We start from the raw sequence: 13254 nt of genomic DNA, 5'->3' as shown, positions 1-13254 counted from the left end.
ATAATGGTTCTAGCCACAACAAATACATTCTATGGAAGATTTCCTTAGGTTAGAACCAATTAAGAGGGACTACCTCTTAGTATGCTTATCCCATTTGATGATGTCCTTGCTTGGTTGCTCCAACTATCTCTCGCTTCCTTCTTCAAACACCTAAAACAAGTAAACAATAGAAAACAACAACTATGATAATAGACAAATTGTAATTCAACCTACTTAACAAATCAAGAAACATTAAGACATGAATATGTAAGATGATAAATCATGTTGGAAATCAATCGATAGTTGCATATATATTGAATCAAGAAGAGATTACAACCATTGTCTTGACATTGTTGTTCTCCTCTGACAAGACCATGTTCCCACATACTTTTGCTAGCATTCCATGATGGCCTCAATTAACAATAGTTTTAAGGCTCTTCCCTTTAGGCTTCAATGCAAACCAAATCACACTTATCCCTCACACAACTAGAAAGCTACAACTATGAATAACTTGTTGCTTACTCCAAACTAGAATAGCACTAGCACACCAACATTAACACTAGCTTGTGCTTCTGAAGAATGGAGGTTTATATAAGATGAATGGATGGGAGATGGATCCTCTTCTAATGGGAGAAGGTCTTATCCCTTGAGGTAGTTCCATCATTATAGGGGAAAGGAGCCCAAACTGACATCCTTGACACCATCCAGTAAAACCATTTACCAGACTTCCATTATGAAGCTTATAGAGCTAGAAGCTTTGGCTCTTAATTTAAACCACTTTCCATAATAGGAGTGACACGACTAGAACACAGCTCAGTCACTCTGGTCAGCGCTAGGGACAGTGCTAATCTCTACACATTAGCACAGGGAAGATAAAGGCCATTAGCGTCAGTCTTGTAAACTGGGAAAAACAAAAGTTTTAGGGGAAATGGTGCAAAAGGGAATTTATCTACTCATGAAGAGGGACACAATGGGGGTTTCTTCATGAATGGAAAGCATGTAGGGTTCACTGTAGAGGTCCTCCAGGATCAAGGAACGGGGAGTACAAGGATAGTGACAAAATGTTGTGTAACAAGATGTCCTCCTAGGATCCCATCCCACAACAATGTGCTACATGCCCAAACTGCGCAGTGGTGTCCTAGTTGTCGAGTCTGGCATGCATTCAAAAACTATGTAGTTGTGCCTCCCAGTGCCTCCTCCGAGCAGTAGTCACTGCTCACTGAAATTGCACAGATCTATCTCTTAGTGACCACAAGGAATGGTGACATGTTAGGTGATTCTCTCAAGGAGTTGAGGAGAAAGACCAAAGAATCGAGTTATGATTAAATATCTGGACCACATGCAAACTTCGTTAGATGCATAACCATCTAGAGGGTAAGTATGATAAGTAAAGTACATATTTTTGAAGTACATCTCTTAGTGTAGCTTGAAATACTGTTTATCATCATCATATCATTCTATCTTCAATGACATGCATGTTTGCAAACACTGAAATTCATTCCATGTGTTTCCTCTACATGTCTTGCTGCCTTTTGCTTGTTGGACCGACTATCATCTTTGGCATATTGATCGTTGTGTCATGCTTGTGATCTTGTTTTGGTGATGTCAAAAGTTTGTCTTTGTGTGTTTGGGTTATCTCAGCTATGTGAACACCTATTTCACTCACACATAATGTTGTAAGCATTGTCACATAAGTGTCGTCACAGTCGTCCGAAGGTCTATCCCAAGTGTCACACTTGTCACTTTCAACATTAGACAGTCTCACAAAGGATCATAATTTTCTATGTTACCCCGATGGTTAGTGTCATCACGTTGTCAAAGTATGCTAAGCTTGTGATCACCATGTGGAAGTAATCACAAGTTCACTTGCCCCTCACACTTAGCCATTTTCTTGAAAATCTCTCTATGGAACAACTTCACCTCCCCAGACCCTGACTGAGCTTCCCTCTATAGTCTCAACCCTTAGTGGTGATGCTTTTCTGTCTGAAATGTGCAGGGCTTGAGGCTGTCCCTCAGACCAGTTACACTGCATAATCCCAGAAGTGAGCAGCATGTCTGCCTCCAAGTACTATGCAAAAATTGCCTCCACAACCTAACTCAACTATGCATTTCTCAAGCACAGTCATCAAGCCTCCCTTTGGACTACCAAAAACGTGCACTACACTGATACCTAGGGATGCACTACTCTCCAAAATTGTGTGCACATGCCTTGTTGATTCCCCTGTTTCCTGCCTTGCATTGCCTTTAGAAACTACGCAGAAATGATTAGTAAGGCCTCTACTGCCTTGCTCTGCATTGTCTCCAAAAATTGTGCAGTCTTGTTTGGTAGGTTCTCTACTAGATTTCTATGCACTACCTTAGGAAACTACACAGAATTCCCAGCTAGTCTCCCTGTGGCTTGTCTTTTCTTCCTCTTGAAAACTACGCAGAAGTTCCCCTACACTCTTCCTTGTCTTCCTCCTAGGAAATTCTCAGAACTGACCAACAGTCCCTCTACAGGCTTGTTGTGTCTTCCCTTTAGAAATTGCGTAGAAATTCCAAACAAAATTTCTCTATCCTCCCTCTAGAAACTACATAGAATCACCCAATAGTGCCTCTACAACCACGCTTTGTACTCCGTCTGGAAACTACATAGAAATGTCCCCCTCAAGATCCCATCTTACAGTTGACACTGGTGATTGTCACTACCCGATTCTACCTTCCAGTGATTACTGCAAAACTTTTCCCGATAGCGCAGACTGAGCTCTAGAATCCCTCATCTCAGCCTGAGCTGTGCTTTGTGTGGTTTCAGTGTCCTGTCCTCCCTCCTGGTCACTTGGACCCAAACACGGAAAACAATGCATCATGCTACACTAGGAGATTTTCTAATTTGATGTTGTCCTATCATGAGTGAATTGCAGGAATAGGTACATCGATGGAACATGACAAGATGAGGAACAGGATGAAGAAGGAGCGCATGCTAGAAGACTTGCTTGTAATTGGACTAACGTACAAAGTACATCAAACAACAAGCGAAAGTAGCACATGCACGGAACCATCTTGCAGAAGCCAAGACTATTGGAGACCCCGTAACACCAAGATATGCAGAGGTGAAGACAAATCATGTCCAAGAACACATATATCACTAAGCAGTACATAGCTTGACATGGACACCAAAGTCAACCATTACATGCTAGTAGTGTCATGTTGTGTTGTGTCATGAGCTGTCTTAGCCACCTCTCTCTGTGAGCTATATTTGTTGTAATCAAATGTAATGTAAAGTGAAATTCCAAGTGTCATTAGTGGAATACAAACATTCATATGTAATGTAAAGAGTTAAATGTAATGAATATGAAGAGTCATGAGGGTAGTCCAAGAGTCAAAGGGGAATGTCAAGGGTCATTCCATCCTTTGCTATATATATAACCTCATAACTCATAGAACAAGCTTTTGGGAGCCAAGATTTTGCTAGGCATTGCTTAGAGAGGGCTTGGAGAGTATTGGGATTGTTGAGCTATGGAAAAGGTATGAATTTTCCATTTATTTCCTTATCTTTTTCTTTAATCATCACTCTGTTGGCATTATGATACAAGTGTTGTCCTTTATGGCAAGATGACAGATTATAGTGCAGCAGGTTGGTAGCAAAGAATTGATGATCAGACTACAAAAATGAAGAAAGAAGAGTATATATGCAGGTTCACTATGTACCCAGTCATGTATATACGCAGGTTCGCTATATACCAAGTAGGGTATACACGCAGGTTATACACCTAGGTTCACTATATACAAATACGCGTATACACGTGGCATTGCTGATCAAAAGTCGCGTATGCGTATGCATGCACTTTCATGAACGGAAAAGCGCGTACATGTGGGAAAGCTTATTTTTGGGTCCATGGTATTTAGACCTATGGTTTTGGTCCTTGGTATTGCATCCGAAGTGTTGAACCCAGGTATTGGGTCCCTAGTATCAGTTCTCAATGGTTTTGGAACATGGTATTGAGTAAGGCCTAGGACTATAAAAGGAGAACAAGATCATTACGCAAAGGTGTTACAGGGAAAAGTGTCTACTCAGAACTGCTTATCCCACTAAGGTGTGATAGCTGCCATAGAAACAAACAAATTAAATCTACTTTCGTTTTTCCTTTATAAAGTATAGATAGAGAGGAACAAAGAAGACCAACCTCTGTCTTGCGCTAATCTCCTCGTTCGATTCCTCTCTTCTTTGATAGTCTTTCGCTACTTGTTCCCTTGCACGCCCAACTTCACAGAGTACCTGTAAGATCACAGTAACATAGCACTATACAAAGACATGGATCTATAATCATAAACAATCTAGGATCAGATGTAAATTGACCATACAAATGCAGCAAACATAAATGACACAAGAGTATGGAGGAAAACTTGAATAGCTTTTATTGATAAACAAGAAAAAGCCAAGAGGAGTTACAACCAGTTGTTCTAACCCAGCATCAACCTCTCAGCAAGGAAGCCCCTCTTCACCTCATACAAAGCTTAGATCACCCAACAATCTGATGTTTGTCTCAAGAAACCAACAACAATTCCTTACAATATGCAAAATTCCAGCCTCTGGATCTCTGGGATGAGGGATCCATATATAGATATCTGTAATGGAGATGAGTTAGCTTATGATTTGATTAGTGTCTTCTCTCTGATAGTTCTTGCTTCCACTTGGAGATTGACGATCTCTTACTCATCCTTGGTTGAATTCAGAGAGGCAAGTGTCACAGGAGAAGTTTCTAGAAGCTTCCATTGCCTCTCCACCTCACGAAATGACACTGCCATTTGTCATTTCTCACCCATCTCACCCCATAGAAGGGATTTTTGAAATGCAACGCACCCACACAGTGTATTTAGGTGATATGCAACGCTCCTGGCTTGTGGAGCAGCTGAAATGATCGTGTTTTGACCAATTCTGAGCAGTTTTTCATGGAGAACTTTTGGGAGAAGCTGTAATCTACTGACCTTGTTCCTTTAGGGCTTATAACAACACTTTTAGGGACTTAGGAGCCCTTGGTTTATGGACATTTCATGCTTGGGGTTGTAGTGCCCAAAAATGTCTATAACAGTTGCCCCCTAAAGCATGAGGTCGTTAATCTTTTGATGTCGGGTGAAATTCTTTATTATGAGGATCCGAAGTTCTTTCAAGCTGGGAGGAGACCTGTAATAAGATACAATACAATACATTATCTTCATAATATGTTCATGATCTAGCTAAGGTGGGCATTCCCATGCTCAGCTTTATAAATTCATTTTCATGTACATAAGACAGACAATCGTCTGAGTGTAGACTGATGATTCTGATAGAGCCATCATCCCTTTGATTGGATGATTATCTGTGCAGCAATGATGTACATTTGATGTCTTTATTTTCCTGAATATATATCGCAGCCCAGATGGATGAAACTAGATTCGGGGTCTTCAATCTCGTTCGATCTTCACTCGAAGTACAAGACTATCCATGTGAGAGATGTTCTGAAGTCGAACATGGAAAGACATCGCTTGATTACCAGCCAATAATATAAGCTGTTAACAAGCGCGACAGGAATCACCGATAATGATAATGACCCTCAAGGTACTGCAATACAATTCACGTGGTGTGAATAAAGGACTTGGCGTCAAACACCATGCAAAATCTTTCGGTCGAAGGTCATTGATGTAAACCTGTCGCCGGAAGTGAGAAACTTGCCATTGAGGCATGCAAGCTTCAAAGTACTGAATGGGGTGTTCCTAGATCAACTTCTTGGATAATGAGCTGATGTCGACAAGAAGTGATCCATCACAAGAGGGCCTTAATGAATCCCACATCAATGACACGGAACGGAGCAAATGATTTTAATGGAGGTGAAAACGATCTGGTGATATAAGGCTCAGGGTGGCGGTCATGAAAGAATGGAGTATAAATGTATTGTAGTGGGTGAGACACAGGTGAATTCTCTGAATGACTTCTCTTGAACATATCGACGACACTGACGTGATGGATTGGTAGCATTAACCCTAAATGTGGATGGTATGATGGGACCATGGTGATGTGACCGCTGAATGAAACAACCCAACCCGACTTGGATGCGGAGTGAAGGTGTCATGTTCAAGAGCGACTTGCTACCAACAAAGTTTCTTCAAGTTTTCTTCCCAATTTTTCCCTAGTCATTGCTGACTAGTACCTCTTATTTTTTGTCAAGCTTGAGGAGGATAACATATGCTTGTTCTATAATTTCCCTTCGGGCAAACCCATCGCTATGTTTTAACGAGCCTAGCGATAGTGAAACTCGTTCTCGTCTATAGACAAGTTTGTCGCTATTAAAATTTTAGTGAGTTTAATGACAAAGATAACTCGGTCCTTTTCAATTTTAGAGAGTCTAAAAAGAAACGTAAAGGAAACTCCAAAATTCCTTTTTCGTCATCTAATCCTTAAGTCCAAAAAATTATAAAACAATACAGAAGGATGAATTTTCGATACTTTTAACGAGCCGAACAAAACAAGCGCTCGATCTTTTTGTGTAATAATCCCTCAGGTCCAAAAAAATAAAAATTTAGAAGAGGGATAGCACTTCCGATCCCTTTAACGAGCTGGAGAGGCCAATGGCTCGACAATCTTTTCATATTTTACGAGTCAATTGAAAAGAGCTTAAAGGAGACTCGTCTTTTGAGGAACGAGTGATAAAATGGGTAGCAACTGATTCCAGGTAAGGTTTGGAATTTTCCAATCACGACAGTGTTACAAGGATGGCTAGTGAGATCACTCTTCGCAACTGTTCCTCAAAATGGGTAAACAATCAAATGGAGGTGAATGATTGGCCAATGCAAAAGTGGAGGTGACGGTGCAAACACGACCAAGGCTTTAAAGGCTAAAGTACTACATTCACGATGGTTATTTACCGGGGAATAGTTCATTTTTTAATGAGCTTAAATGTGGGGGGAAACATTTGCTCATGGCTTATGTTTATTTTTTAACGAGCTTGAACTATGCGCTAAAACTGCTCGATTAATCCAATCGTGTGATAAGAATGTCTCATATATAAAAACGGCAACTTTTAGAGTTTTTCCCCACATCCTTTCTTTATGCAAGTTAGGAAACGACAATCCTACAAGTTTAAAGGGTTAGAGGACCTACAAATTTAAAAAATAAATAGTCACTCTTCGCTTGCATGCCAAAAGGTTTGCATGCCCCCAGGTATAAAACAGAGTTTCAAGGTTACCTCTTCTTCTTTCCATTAAAACATATGTCTTACTGGGAGAGGTCTACCTCTTACAGTCCAAATAATTGTTCTATCTTACAAAGTAACACAAAATTGTTCTTCTTACAGCGTAATACTTCTCGGTGATGTTCTCTAAATAAACAAAGGTGAGTGGCAATGCTTGCCAACCCACATAACTTTGACAAGAGAATCTTATTCCAGAATAACCCCCTCTTCCAATCACGGACGGGAGTATAGACTAGTCATATTTTCTCGTGGAAACCTACCCTATACCCGAAGTTTTCCTGCCGAAGCAGACCAGGGTGCATGCCCCCTGGGTTTCAGTCATATCCCCCAGATTACTCACGGTCATCGGGCGGACGGACTGGAGGTTGAGACATTTCTTGCGTGAAAAGACCATTCAGGGATGGTATATGACTATTTTCTATGCGTGAACCGGGGAATGAAAGCTGGTCTACGAGCTTGACCACTCTTCCTTCGTGCGGAAAACACATTACTCTAAAGAGTGAGGAGACAATCGCTCCCATGCAATAAATATAGTCTCGTCCAAGGAGTATATTATAATCCAAGGGTCCTTGAACTACCATTACGTTCATTTGAATAGTTTTCCCTCTCAATGTTATGGGTACATTGGGAAGGATCCCTAATGGTCGACTGGTTCCTTTATCAAAGCCTTTAGATTTCTCATCTCAGGCAAAAGCGATGGCGAACCAAACGCTTTCCAAGCAGTCGAGGAAAGGATACTCACAGAAGCCCCTTCATCTATGATGGTACCAGCCATAACCATTCTATATGTTTGAACAATGATTCGGAATGGTACACTAGCTGGTAAACGGGGTCTGCCTAGTTGATTCCAATCAAAGGAGACAACTAGGTTGCTTGGAGGTGGGACCGAATAGACGGCTGGGTATGACTCTGACGAACTTCCTTCCTGCAGTAAAGGAACGGGTAAATTGCTCCCATGTTCATTGGAGTCTGTGCTTACGAAAAGAATTTGGACGGTGTCATCCTTATTCTCTTCGGTGACTGTATCATCTGAAGGCAAGACCGGGTCAACTGCCGCCTCGACCTTTTGACTTTCGTCTGGTATGGGTTTAGATGGTTTGTCTTCAATGATAGATGCTTCAGCTGACCACCTGAGCGGGCCAGCCAAATTTTCAACTAGTAACGGACTCGGCAAGAGTTTTTTATATCCAGGAGGAAGTCGTAACGGTGAAACTGGATGATCATCCAAAACTCTTTTAGCCTCGTCTAAGAAGGGACAACGGTGGACGGCATGATCGCCTTCACACAGTTTACAAGGAAATCTATATTTTCCTTTTTGTCCTGGGGCTTCACTTTCACTAGTCGATGGTGTGTTTTCAACATGATCATCAGAGGTTGATGACACCGGGTTGTGCAAACGAGGAGACCAGTCCCTTAAGATCTGAGGGATGCAAGGACAATCTCTATGATAGTGGTCTCCTTTGCAAATGACACATGGTGATTTAGGCCTGGTCGGTGCAGTGTGTGGATTTTCGTTAGACGACGCTCGTTTGCCCCCATTCACTTTTGGCTCCTTCTTCTTCTTCTCTTTCTTCTTCTTTTCCTTCTTCTTCTCAGGTACTTGACTTTTGGCTTTACCAGCCCCATCAAGCAAAGAGGAAGGAGGAGAGGAAGAATTGGAGGAAGTAGAAGGTTGGTGGGTAACTCTGGAATCGTCTAGTTGTTGACTCGATTGTTTAGGAATTGCGGTGTTCTGAACGACAGAGGTTGAGAAGAGCCATACAGGCAAGCCGATTGTCAGTCCTGGAAGTGACAATGTGGCCATATGGGGTGCACCAACATCTCCCAAAGAGGAGAAGGGACTAGGATTTGCTCCAAGGGGAATTCCTTGGTTGGTGGATTCCATTTTCTCAACCCAAGATCAATGTAGGAAAGGGTAATGAATATTCCATTTAAAATAAATTTTAGACGCTTTGACACAACTTGTTTTTTCAATTTTTAAGAGTCGAGAAAAAACAAAAGATGACTCTAGTCTCCTTCGATTTTTAATGAGCCTGAAGTGACAAGTGCTCAGATGGACCTTTTCTGTTAAAGAGTCTGAAAAGGAATGAAAGGGACTGCTCTGGAAATCTAGGTAGAGGGATTACCAAACCAATTGCAAAACTACAGAATACTTTTTATGGTACGGTAGTCAATCTTCCCGAATGATGTGTTTAGTGCATTGCGATCAATAGGGCAGCAGACACGGCTTCCTATGAATAAAGGATTAAGCCTATTGGGGTCTCCCAAAATATACTCGACAGTACGTGGGAGCACAAGTCCGTACTGGCACTTATCGTCTCAAAGTGGAGGAATCACCCAACCATCAGTGAGAGCAATAGTTACCAGGCTTTACGACACCGGAATACGTCTCTAGCCTAGACTTCTAAATGTTGTACATTAAGTTCCAAAGCATTGTTAGATTCATTGAATTTATTTTATAGTTGATCTTGTTTATGAAGTTTGCCGTTCAGGTTCACCGCGAGATGTAGATGTAATTCCTAAAATGCAATCTAAGATGATAAACAGTCTTTTAATCTTCTTTGTGCAATGCAAATCCTAGCTACTAAGGAAAGAAAGACATAATTCTTTCACAAAGAGCAAAGAGCACACTCTAAATGCACTTTCCTAAATCAAACCAATCAGACTGTCTAAATGCAAATGCACATGCATGTATTTGTTTTCGACTTTCTTAGTTTATGAATAATAAGAAGAAAGTTGATGCACAAATCTGAATTTCTTTTCAAGCGACAAATATCAACAAGTTTCTTTTCAAAATAAAAAATGGAGACGATCACAACACCTTACGATTTTGAAATGAATACTTGTTTTGACACTAGAAAAATTACAAATTCAGACCAAAAACAATAGTAACAGAATAATCGACTATCAACAGCAATCAAACTCTTTCCTACGATTGAAATCGACACTTGTGACAGTTTCAAATCAAAGGACGACAGTACGATTACGCTACTTTGCAAAGGAGAACTGAAAATGACTCAACAAACACACAAAAACATTTACAGTTATTTTGTACAAAGGAGGCGGAATAACAGCAAGGAAAAGGGGTTTCAAACAGACATATACTGATCACAGGCAGCAAAATTCAGGAATAGAACTGGAAAGAATGAATCACAGAAACCAAAACTGCACAAAGCCTAGTCTGATCAGCGCACCTTAACACAGGGAATTTGAAATGCAGCGCACCTTCTACACTCGGGAAGTGCGCTGAGTTTCAGATTCTTAGAAAAGTACCTGCGCTGGGCTAGAAACGAGACTTTGCTTGGGTTGCGGGTCACAGTTTGCAGTTCAGTTCATGGGTTTTGGCCGAGCAAAAGGTAATCAGTAATTCAACAATCAGGGGTAGAACTAAGGAGGATCTAAGAGCTATCACAAGGGCAATCAGAGAGTTTGTGAATCAGGTGTTTAAATCATAAACAGATCCTGTAGATGGACTGAAGTAACATTTATCTACTTTGCATTTGCTATGGCAAATGCAGTTCGAATGCTACATGTAAGTTTATGAAATAGACAACAAGGAAGATAAACAAACAAACTAATACGTCCCCAGTGGAGTCGCCATTTTGTTACAGGGAAAAGTGTCTACTCAGAACTGCTTATCCCACTAAGGTGTGACAGCTGCCTTAGAAACAAACAAAGTAAAGCTACTTTCGTTTTTCCTTTATAAAGTATAGATAGAGAGGAACAAAGAAGACCAACCTCTGTCTTGCGCTAATCTCCTGGTTCGATTCCTCTCTTCTTTGATAGTCTTTCGCTACTTGCCCTTGCATGCCCAGCTTCACAGAGTACCTGTAAGATCACAGTAGCATAGCACTATACAAAGACATGGATCAGATGTAAATTGACCATACAAATGCAGCAAACATAAATGACACAAGAGTATGGAGGAAAACTTGAATAGCTTTTATTGATAAACAAGAAAAAGCCAAGAGGAGTTACAACCAGTTGTTCTGACCCAGCATCAACCTCTCAGCAAGGAAGCCCCTCTTCACCTCATACAAAGCTTAGATCACCCAACAATCTGATGTTTGTCTCAAGAAACCAACAACAATTCCTTACAATATGCAAAATTCCAGCCTCTGGATCTCTGGGATGAGGGATCCATATATAGATATCTGTAATGGAGATGAGTCAGCTTATGATTTTATTAGTGTCTTCTCTCTGATAGTTCTTTCTTCCACTTGGAGATTGATGATCTCTTACTCATCCTTGGTCGAATTCAGAGAGGCAAGTGTCACAGGAGAAGTTTCTGGAAGCTTCCATTGCCTCTCCACCTCGTGGAATGACACTGCCATTTGTCATTTCTCACCCATCGCACCCCATAGAAGGGCTTTTTGAAATTTAACGCACCCACACAGTGTATTTAGGTGAGATGCAACGCACCTGGCCTGTGGAGCAGCTGAAATGATCATGTTTTGACCAATTTTGAGCAGTTTTTCACGGAGAACTTCTGGGAGAAGCTGTAATCTGTTGACCTTGTTCCTTTAGGGGTTAGAACAACACTTTTAGGGACTTAGGAGCCCTTGGTTTATGGACATTTCATGCTTGGGGTTGTAGTGCCCAAAAATGTCTATAACAAAAGGCATTGAGAAAGTCTTGAATATCTGATGAAGGATGAGATCAAGTATGTAGGTTATGGGTTCATGATGCATTGCTTGATCTAAGCTAAGGAGGAATCTCAACGGTTGATGGAGAACAAGATAGATCGGGATCTAATGGCTTGGAATGAATCATCTCTCTATGGTTTGATCTTGTTTAGGCTAGATCTGTATACTGACGCATGTAATGTTCTATAAATGTTATGATATGGGTATAACTCAAGTTTGGAATACTTGCAAATCATGAATGAATATTTATAGATGTATACACTAGTTGACTATGATAAAAGGGCATATATACGCAGGTTAGATACATCTAAGTAGCGTATACCATATGAGCTATGATGTTTGAAGTTACAAGTGTTTCTGGTTGTTGATGAGTTCTGATGACTATTTACTGGTGTCAGTATTCTGCATATTCAGATTGGTTGATTATGTTTAGCTTTAGTATGGATGGATGAGATCTATAATGGATCAGGATCAAAATGACTTATCTTTATGTGGTCTAATGAACTAGATCTGGTTGCTAACATACATATTATCTTTGTATATGTAATGATCTGGGTATGTCTGAAGTTAGGAAGTGGAGCAAAGTTATAAGTAAGTAATTAATGACATATACGCTGGTTCGCCTTGGTGAAGTTGCGTATACACACTGTTTCGGCACTTCCAAGTAGCGTATGCACTGTGATGCATGATTTTTTGATGATACAGTTGGTTCTGAATATTGTTGTAGAGTTCAGTGTTCTGCTCTGTGTTCTGGTGACTGCATTTTGTTGACAGGGTTTCAGTGATTCAGTATTGGGTGATTCAGAGATTGATGATACTAGTGTTGATTGATTGTGTGCTTCAATGATATTGATGGGTCCAGTATGAAAATTAGATGAAAAGTGGCCTTCAGATTATGATGTTGTGTTCCATGAGTATCTAGTCTGAAAGTTTATGAAACGTGGTACCTAGAGGAAGAAAGAGAAGGTTGTAGCCTTCTGTAGGTCATCACCTACGTACTAGTACATCATCTAGTACAAGAGCAAAGGGGGTGGTAGCTCCCTTCCAGTAGCAACTGGAGAACGAGTAAAGGTTGGAGCATTTCTGTAGGCCGACACCTACATACTAGTAAATGGATTGGCTAGTACAAGAGCTAAGGGGGATGTAGCTCCCTTCTAGGAGGGTCTGGAGAATGAGAGAAGGTTGTAGCCTTCTGCAGGTAGAAGCCTGTGTACTGGTATAAGACTGTACCTGTACAGAAATATTGTAAAATGAAGTTTCTTATTAAAAGAAGATAGAGATGACTTGCAACAGGTGGTTTTCACCCACATTGGATTTCCACCTTATATCATGGTGTTCATGTGTGCTTCTTGTGTGTGATGATCTGTTTTGTTTTACTACACCTACTTACCATTCATATGGTTAATGAAGTTCTGATGCACTAA

This window comes from Pinus tabuliformis, chromosome 6 (assembly GCF_031772625.1).
Source record: "Pinus tabuliformis cultivar Carrire ecotype Pingquan chromosome 6, CPIR1, whole genome shotgun sequence".
NCBI lineage: Eukaryota > Viridiplantae > Streptophyta > Pinopsida > Pinales > Pinaceae > Pinus > Pinus tabuliformis.
The sequence above is the reverse complement of the archived record's forward strand: the minus strand, read 5'-3'. Positions refer to the sequence as shown.